The following is a 10,464-nucleotide window of genomic DNA, read 5'->3' on the forward strand; positions in this document are numbered from 1 at the left end:
CCGGGCCTCTGATCCACTGACCCGATAGAGCTCTAGGGGTCCACTCCCTGGTGGGGTCAGGCCCTTGGCGGTTAGTTATCTACATCTCTGTTTGGACTAGGTCTTCGGGCCTTCAGGCCACGGGCTTCCGGTGTACACAGAGTGAGGAGGTAACAATCGTACTTCTGTGTGTATGTGTGTGTGTGTGTGTGTTTGCGCTCGTGTGTGTGTAGAGCTATAACCCCCTTGTTCTTCCTCCCAACTTATCTATTTCTCTTGAGCTTGCACCCATTGCCAACTTTGGAGAAAATCTCTCCCCTTTGAGCCATCCAACCAAAATCCATCAAATATTGAGTACTGAAGGAGGAACCCTAGATCTACAATTCGACGAAAGGAAATCATGGTCCCCCACACATGTGTTACACCAAACTTGTTATTCTTTGATATTTGGTACTCCTAGGCGGTAGGAGTCATTCACAGAAGTTTACTTACATGTGGTGTGCTCCGGTGAAGTTTACAAAGACTAGGTGGTTGCCTTCAAGAACATCCACAAGTGATTTGAAGCCCATCTGCCAGGGCTGCCTGAAAAGAGAAAAGGGTGAGACTTTGATGGTGTGTAGGAAGCTTTAGTTCTTGCACCTGTCCAGCTGAGATTAGCATTCTCCAAGAGTGTGAACTCCTGGATACAACCTCAACTCCAACTTGTTTGGATGAGTACTTGTTATTGTTACCCTGGCATATCCATTTGTCCCGAGCTTGATTGTTGTTGTGCTTGTCAATGTGGTTTTGACGTTCATTGAACTGACCAAAAGCTTTTTAACAGGACTATATGAAAAGAGATCAAAAATTTCATTAGAGTTGACAAGGCTGGCGAGAGATTGGTTATCATTCTTAGCAGAGGAGTGCAACTCAGGGAACTTTTGAAGCAGTGGCCTATCCAGCCAAAGTTAGATTGTGTTTCTTCTTGAAAGTGAGCAATAGCTTAAGATGAGATTTCCACCAACCCGAGCCTTCCATTTTCTTTCCTAGGAGCTGTGATGAGTAGTAACTTTCCCAAATCACGTGCACCAAAGGAAGGTTCTCTTTATTGAATAATTTGACGATGTTCTTCATGAACAAAGCTTTATTATGCACACAACATACATAATTCTTAGTACATCTTTGTCTTTAGGCTAGCAAACCTTGTCTTATCAAATTAGGGGAGGACCTAAATTTTCCTTGCCATACTTTCTCCAAGAAAAGTGTCTTAGGTATTTATTAATTTGTTCAATGATGCTTGTAGGAAGGGCTAGAGAACACAAGAAAAAGATTGGCAAAGCGGAGAACACAAATTTTATCAATTGCAATGTTCCATCATATGATAACAATGTAGAGCAACGTGTCAATCCTTTTTCAGTTGTTTGGAAAATGGGTGCGGAATCTTCATTTCTTAGCCTGCTAGCACTAAGAGGGAGATGAAAGTATATGAAGCGAAATCTTCTTAACTTGCATCTAAGGAGTCAAAGGAGCATATTTAGATTTCCATCAGTCACATTAATGGGCAAAAAACCTATTTATTGTAATTGATATACAATTCAGTTTGTGTAACATAATGGGCCAACAGATTGTTAATTTTCTATAGCTAATTTTCCATGGCACGTAAAGCCAAAATTATATCATGAGCATACCAGATGACTAGGAAGTCTTGATTGGCTTGGGAAATAATAGTTGCTTGAATATGATTTGCATGCATGGTTTCATTAAAGAATGGACTTCAAAAGGCCATCTTCCAACACAAAGATAAGGGGTGATAAAGGGTCCCCTTGTTTCACCGCCCTGCATTGAAATTAATTTCCTGGGACCCATTCAATAGTACCAAGGAAAATTCAAAGCTAAAAATCATTTTGATCCAGTTCATCCATCTGTCTCCAAAACCTCTAGATCTAGAATTTGGAAGATTGTTCCATGCTCAATAATGTGGAAATGCCTTTTCAAAGTCCAGCTTCAGAATCACAATTTTCTTTTTTGAATATTTGCATTGATGAATGTACTCAAATGCCCATGCCAAACAATCCTGGATTGATCTAAATTAATAAAAATACATATTGATTTGTATGAACCAATTTAAGCATAACCTTATGTAGTCTATTAGACAGGAGATTTGTGATGATCTTAATTGTTTGGTTAAGCAGTGAGATGGGTATAAAGTCAGTGGAACTTTGAGGTTTATCTGTTTTGGGTATGAAAGTGATGAATGATCCACTGATAGACTATAAATTAATGCTTCCATGGTAGAAATCATTAGTGAGCTCATAAAAATCTTTGGCAGTTATGCCCCAGCGGATTTGATAAGGGCTCCATTAAATCCATCATGACAAGTGCCTTATCAATAGGCATTTTTTGAACGGACCAACTTGATTTAAACGGACCATCATGACAAGTTGGTATAGATGGAGATAACAGGGCATCTCACCGGTGGTGTGTTCCGTAAGCCAACTAGAGTTAAATTTCAGCCCATCGTCTACCTTGAGAAATCCGCTGAGTACAGTGGAAGAGAACATCAGCCATGCCTTATCCATCTTCCTCCTCCCGTGCAACGAGGCCACCTGAAGATCTTCCTCTAATCCCATGTCACTTTCGCCGGGACAACTCCTAACCTTTCATCTACGGTTTTCATGGATCTTGGCGGGGGGAGGGCTCCTACAAGTATCACTCCGTGATGCAAGATCTTTATATCCATTTTGCCTGGATTCGTATGTTGATTGCTGATTAACTTATAGTAATCGCCTCAACTTGCAGCGCATTCAGGGAAGTGCAGCATTGCACCTTCAAGGATTGGTAGGAGGCATACGCAAAAATCTTTGCCTGCCACGACCAATTTGTTTGCTCCCACCGGCAGGTGCTCATCCGACCAATCCGCGTACTCCACCAAGAGTCACGGGGCTGATTCGTGATGTCGATGCTACATCGCACACTGGTTGTGCATGCATTTTTTTAGATTTTTATCAAGAATAAACTAGATGATAAGGTGACGAACCTAATGGTGAATGCGCTGGCCATTGCTCGCCTTGCAGCCTTCGTCGGAATCGTGTATTTCAAGCAAGCCTGATCCTCCGGGTGCATGATATCTTGTTGTGCGACGGACTACCACTTTTCTGTCTCCACGGTACATGAGATCTTGGTCTGCTTGCCATTTGCACTCACCGTATCACTCGCTTTCCAAGGCAGCTATACCGCACACTCACAACCGCACTAACGCACTATGCCGATGGCCGAAGGCCATCGGCTTAGGTCCATTACTGTCGGCCTAGGTCTAATTGTGTCAGACTGTCGGCATAGAAATGACGTCAACATAGACGTATATGCCGACGCATCCGTACGGCCGTCGGCATCCGTACGGCCGTCGGCATAGGAACACCATCAGCGCAGATTTTCACTAGACGGCAACGGATGGTGCCGTCAAACACATTGGCCAACCATGGGCTGCCGTGTGGCAGAGGTATGTCGACGGCTAGTGTGCCAAAGGTATGCCGACGGCATACCTCTGCCACGCGGCAGCCGCTGGTCACTCCTGGCTCCATTTGACAGCATTCAAAGACACAAAATATGATATATACACAGAAATATGACAGATCATCATCTGATACTCAAAGATCATCATCAAGTTCATGATCTAAAGATACTCAAGATCATCATAATCATCTAAAGATACTCAAGTTCATCATCTAAAGATCATCAACATCACCATCATCGAAACTTCATGAACAAAAGTATTGCAAGACATGGAAAATCATCATCGTCATCTAAAGAAACTAAGAAGTAGGAGCATGATAAGTATGGCATGACGGCCACAGGCACAGGTATCATCATCGACATCAGGCAAGACAACCACCGCCAAGAGCAGCACCGCCAAGACCTCCACCGCCAAGACCACCACCGCCACCTCCTTGCTAGATTGGAGTGACTGGAGTCGAGCCGCCAGCCCCCTACATGTTTGAGAAGAGATTGTAATGGTAAATATGATATGATAGTGTTGAATGAAGAGATTGTAAGGGCAAATGTACTAACCCGAGTGTCACTGCCTAGTGCCACCCATTCATCGAACATGAGCACTTGTGGGGGTTCTCCAGCAGGAGGTAGTGGGGTCCCATTTGTAGTAGATCCGTGCGGTTAGTCCAAGACGCCAACATAGTCTGGATGTTAGTTAAACAAGACAACTAGAAAGTCAGAAGGAATGAAAGTGCAAATTTTAGCTTGATTTTAAGAGGGCAAAACTAACCATCATCATTTGATGGTTGTAATCATCGTTTGCCTGCACTCGTTGCAAGTACTCCCGCACCTCAAGATTCCTATGCTCGACAAAGGCCTTATATGCCTACCAAATTTAGGTTGTTTCTAAGTGGGCAATGCTGAAAATAAACTGAGAAAGTTAGAGAGAAAGAAGATAAGGGGGAAGTACTTACAGCATGTTGGCGGGCTAAGGGAGGCTGCGAATGCCCTGTACTCTCTAACGGGCTCGGGTTGGTAGCCCGAAGCCATGTGTACGAGACCGAAGCAGTGATCTAGCCATCAAAACATGGGTACCGGCCATGGGACTTCAGCTGGATGGCCACCACGGTCGTGTCGTCGATCTAAGACTGGATGATGTATGGAGCATCCGGACCAGGATGCAACCTCTAAAACTGCTCCATGTAAGACTGCAGGTGCTCCTTAGTACTCGCTCTCGCCGGCCTTGCGCTCATTCCGCTCACGGGCCATCTTCCACGACTCCATGTCTAAGAGCGACCTCTTCAACTTGTCCTCCTACAACGTCAAACAGAAGTTAGCCATACGTAAGAACATAACGGTCAAAAGAAGAACAAAAATGCATCATGCATATACATATACCTTCACGTCCTTGAAGCCCCAGTGGTTCCTGTTTCCTTGGTCATGTGTCCCATCTTTTCCACGGTTAGCCCGGGCCTTGCTGCTCTTGGCAGCAAACTCTGCATCGTCACCGAGCCACCTATCCACTAAACTCGCCCATCCATCATCCTTTCCATAGCACCAAGGAGGAATAACCTAAAAATGGAAGCATGACATGTGAACACGAAACAATTAAATTGACTGCTTATATGTTGGAATGAAAAGTCAGTAATAATTACCTTGATGAACTACTCCCTATTCAAGGTAAGTCATTGCTTATGTGCTTCAATTTTGCTCATCTTTTGATGAAGGTAGGTGTGGTAGTAGTGCGAGACGGCAACCCAGCGCACCTGATACTGCAATTGATGAGATTTCTTCTTCGCAGCCACCAGCAAGACCACGTCGGCTCTGGCCTTGTGCTCGCCAAGAACTCTATAGAGTTCCTGCAATCATGCATAAAACCAGAAGCAAAGAAGGCATGAGTTGAGTGATTAAATGATAAACTATGAAAAAAAACTGAGGACAAGTGATTCAGAATAGAACTTACCCAAAATTTGGTGATCACGGCCTTAGCAGCCATCCCGTACTCCGAGTGGCTAGAAGCCTCGTAGTGGGCCCACTCGTGGCCAAAACCCGCAGATCCAGGTCCCTGTCTGGCCGCGAGCAGAATAGGCCCGGCCAAAACTCCTTCAACAGGGTAGTGATAAGGCCGTTCGGTTTACGGCCCTTTTCATGAAGGATCCTGTTCCTGCAAAAGAATCAAAGATTTGGCATGTGTACAATAACAAAATGTGGTCATGTGTTGAAAATATGATTGTGAGGCACTTACTCTGTCCTCGCAGGTTCAATGAGCCACTTGTGCGCCTCGATAGAAGGTGGTGTAGGTACTCCAACAATACCACGCAGCCACCCCTTCAGAGCACCCGATGGCAAGTCACCCCACAACTCGGGGTCAACCTCCCCTCCACCACCCTCCTCGCCCTCCTCCTCCTCACCCTCCTCCTTGCACTCCTCCTCCTTGGAATCTTCCTCCTCGCCCTCCTCCTCCTCACCATTAGGAACGTACTCCTCCTCCTCAGATTCAGAAGGTGCCTTAGTATAGGAGGGCATCGAAGAAGACCCCCCTATTTCGGCCACGGCCCGGAGTTTTTTGACCCGGGTGCCTCTCCCCCAACCTCCTCCTCCTCCTCTAGGGGCTCTCCCCCCACCCCCTCCTCCTCTAGGGTCTCCTCCCCCGACCCCTCGACCTCCCTGTGAGGTGTCAACATCGTGTAGTCGGGGGGGGGGGGACCTTGTGGGCTCGTCCACTCCGAGTAAGTGATTTGAATTTGTTGAGGAAACCGGCACCGCTGGACTTGCCCATGATTAGCAAACCTGTATTAGAAGAGAATAAACAATTAGTAAGGAAATCAAATAAACAAGCATACAGCAAAAACATTAATAACAGAAGAGCACATTAAGCATACAGAAAAGAACATTAATAACAGAAGAGCAGATTAAGCATACTAATGTAATCTACCTCAATCATCATTAAATAACTTACATTTTCTAGGACCCATATGAATCATCACTATTGTAATCTATTTGTCAACCGGTCTCATCATCACTGTCATGCATATCTTCTTCATTGTCTGACGGAGGTGGAGTATCTTCCTCATCGTCAGTGTCTTCATTTAAATTTTCAAGCATAATTATGTCTCTTTGATTCACAACTACCTCACCATCTGTCTGTGCGTCATCGTCGTTTGGGTCTAGGTCAACATAACCCAAGTCATCATTGTCCTTGTTTCGGACCACATCATCATGTTGCTCTTGAAAGAACACTCCCTCGTACGTGATGGGGTTTATGTTGTAGTAAGCATCATCGTTCGGGTCCGGTAGCTTACCATGTGGAGACACCTTGAACACAACTTCCCAACCCTTTAGGTACTCTTTCTGGCATGGGTAAGGCAGATAATATACTTGTATGGCATGGGTAGCGGCAATAAAGAGATCAGCTCCGGCATAGACGGTTGATGGTTTAACTTCAACTAAACCAACAAAAGGCGTATGTCTCAGACCCTTTTTGGGGTCGAACCATCGGCATTTGAACACAGTGAGACTTAGGGGTTCGCGGCCACGTTTGAATGTAAGCTCGTATATTTTCCTACCCTTCCGTAGTAATCTACTTTATTATCTCCTTCGGTGAAGACTCCGGTATTTATAGTTTTGGGATTAGGCCGACTGTCCTAGTGCTCCTCTGTATGGAAGCGATACCCATTCACATCATACTTTTCGCATGTCATGACCTGATTGTCAAAACCCATGGAAACCCATCTCAATTCTTCATCCATTGATGTGTTCGGATCTTTTCCCTACATGTTTAATTGAAATTATAAGGTGCATGAGTTTAATTCGAATTGTAGGGTGAACTACGTAATAGGGAAGTGTGAAAATTTATTTTCTCCATGAACCACGCAACAAAATTTTCCTTCCATTGGCACCCTTTCGGAGAAGAGCAAGTGCCTCCGGTTCAGTACGAGGCAGCATTCCCGTCCACTCTTCAACAACGACTTGACTCAAATAGGAAAAACGGTATTAGAACAAGGCAAAGTGAACATAACAAATTGATTACAAGAAAGGTGCAAAGATATTACCTCATCCACTCATCCTCAACTTCATTGATGTTATGCAAGATATAGAACATGACATCCTCCCACTCATCTTGTGGCGTGATATAAGGTGTCGGGCATCCAGCCCTACCACCTTGCCCGTTGAATAGAGGCAGTCTGGAATTATACTTGGGTTCTTTTGTATTGTATCGAGACACTTTATTGTGCAGCGTGGGAACATGGTCCGGAAAGTACGATGTCCTGAGGTCTGCCACCTCCTCTAGGATAACTGCCTCAGCTATGGAAGCTTCAATCTTAGCTTTGTTTCCACATTTCTGTCTCGGATGCTTGTTCTGTCTCTCAGGGTCGTACTACCAACAATTCTGCACAGGGCCCCCCTACAATACATCATTCACGAGGTGCAAAATGAGATGTGTCATCGGAGTAAAGAGGCCTAGTGGGAAGATCTTCTCTAGCTTGCATATAAACTCCGGCGCCTTCTTATGCATTTCTTTTATCATCTCAGGACATACTTCTTTAGCACAAAGTGTGCAGAAGAAATGGCTTAGCTCCGCAAGCACACGCCAGACACGCTCGAGAACATAGCCCTGAACCATCACCGGCATAATCCGCTCAATCCACACATGATAGTCATGACTCTTGAGCCCCGTCACTTTTCCCATTGAAAGATTGACCCCCTTACTTATATTCAATGCATAACCATCAGTGAACTTCAGGATGTGTTTCAGCCACTTGAATGCCTCCATCTTATGATCCTTTTTAAGTACGAAGTCAGCATCTGGCTTGAACCAAGATTTTTGATTGCCTGTGGGAGGCTGCATGTGTAGACGTGGTCTATCACAAATATTCTGTTGACCGACTCTAGCATTAACATTATTATTTGTCTTATCAGGAATGTTGAGGATCATGCAAAAAAGGGCCTCTGCGAAATTCTTTTCGGTGTGCATTGATGTCTGCTAGAACTACGTCGGTATTTCCCCAAAGAGGAAGGGAATGATGCAGTATAGCAACGGTAGCTATTTCCCTCAGTGATGAGACCAAGGTTATCGAACCAGTAGGAGAACCTCCTCACACCACGTAAACAACAACTGCACACAAATAACAAATACTCGCTACCTGACATGTTAAAGGGGTTGTCAATCCCTTTCGGGTACGGCGCCTCAAGTAGGCAAATAACGTGAGGTAACAAGTGGTAGATAGGATAAATAGATCGCGGAACAAATAAATTGCAGCAAGGTATTTTTGTATTTTTGGTTTAATAGATCTAAAAATAAATGCAAGGGAAAATAGATCACAAAGGCAAATACGATGAAAAGAGACCCGGGGGCCGTAGGTTTCACTAGTGGCTTCTCTCGAGATAAAAAACAAACGGTGGGAAAACAATTACTGTTGGGCAACTTTTAGAACTTCAAATAATCATGATGATATCCAGGCAATGATCATTATATAGGCATCACGTCCAAGATTAGTAGACCGACTCCTGCCTGCATCTACTACTATTACTCCACACACCGACCGCTATCCAACATGCATCTAGTGTATTAAGTTCATGATAAAACGGAGTAATGCAATAAGAATGATGACATGATGTAGACGAGATCCATTTATCTATTGTGGCAGATATAGATCTCATCTTGTTATCCTTAGTAGCAATGATACATACGTGTCGGTTCCCCTTCTGTCACTGGGATCAAGCACCATAAGATCGAACCCAGGACAAACCACCTCTTCCCATTGCAAGATAAATAGATCAAGTTGGCCAAACAAAACCCAAATATTGCAGAAGAAATACGAGGCTATAAGAAATCATGCATATAAGAGATCAAAGAAGACTCAAATAACTTTCATGGATAAAATCAAAGATCTGATCATAAACTCAAAGTTTATCGGATCCCAACTAACACACCGCCAAAAGACTTACATCATACCATTGTATTGATAATCAAGAGAGAGAAAGGAAGCCATCTAGATACTAACTACGGACCCGTAGGTCTACAAAGAACTACTCACGCATCATAGGAGAGGCACCAATGGAAGTGGTGAACCCCTCCATGACGGTGTCTAGATTGGATCTGGTGGTTCTGGACTCTGCGGCGGCTGGATCAATATTTTGTCGCCTCCCCTGGGGTTTCTAGAATATTGTGGTATTTATAGAGAAAAGAGGCGGTTCGGGGAGCACCCGAGGTGGGCACAACCCCCCAGGGCGCGCCTGGGCCTCCTAGCGAACCCTAGTGGGTGCTGCTCCCCAAAAAAATTTCTCTAGGAGTTGCGTTGCGTTTGGACTCCGTTTGATATTGATTTCCTGCAATGTAAAAAACATGCAGAAAACAGCAACTGGCACTGGGCACTATGTCAATAGGTTAGTACCAAAAAATGATATAAAATGACTAGAAAATGATTGTAAAACATCCAAGAATGATAATATAACAACAAGGAACAATCAAAAATTATAGATACATTGGAGACGTATCAACATCCTCAAGCTTAATTCCTGCTCATCCTCGAGTAGGTAAATGATAAAAATAGAATTTTTGATGTGGAATGCTGCCTAGCATGTTCATCACATTCTTTTCTTTATAGCATGGACATATGGACTTTTATATGATTCAAAGCAATAGTCTAGTTTTGACATGAATACTTTAATACTCAAGCATACCAACAAGCAACCATGTCTTTCAAAATATCAGCACTAAAGCAAGTTATCCCTAGCCCATCATGCTCAATCATTGATCCATTCATGAAACACACTCGAATATTAGCTACACCCAATGCTCAAATACGATCATAGTGCCCCTTAGTTGGTGCTTTATAAGAGAAGATGGAAACTCAAATTCAAAATAAAAATTGCATAAGTAAAAGAATGGCCCTTCACGGAGGGAAGTAGTGATTTGTAGAGGTGCCAGAGCTCAAAGCTTAAATTGAGAGATAAAATTATTTTTGAGAGGCATACTTTTACTACCAACGAAAATGACTTGGAGCATCCCAACAC

This window comes from Triticum aestivum, chromosome 3B (assembly GCF_018294505.1).
Source record: "Triticum aestivum cultivar Chinese Spring chromosome 3B, IWGSC CS RefSeq v2.1, whole genome shotgun sequence".
Taxonomy (NCBI): domain Eukaryota; kingdom Viridiplantae; phylum Streptophyta; class Magnoliopsida; order Poales; family Poaceae; genus Triticum; species Triticum aestivum.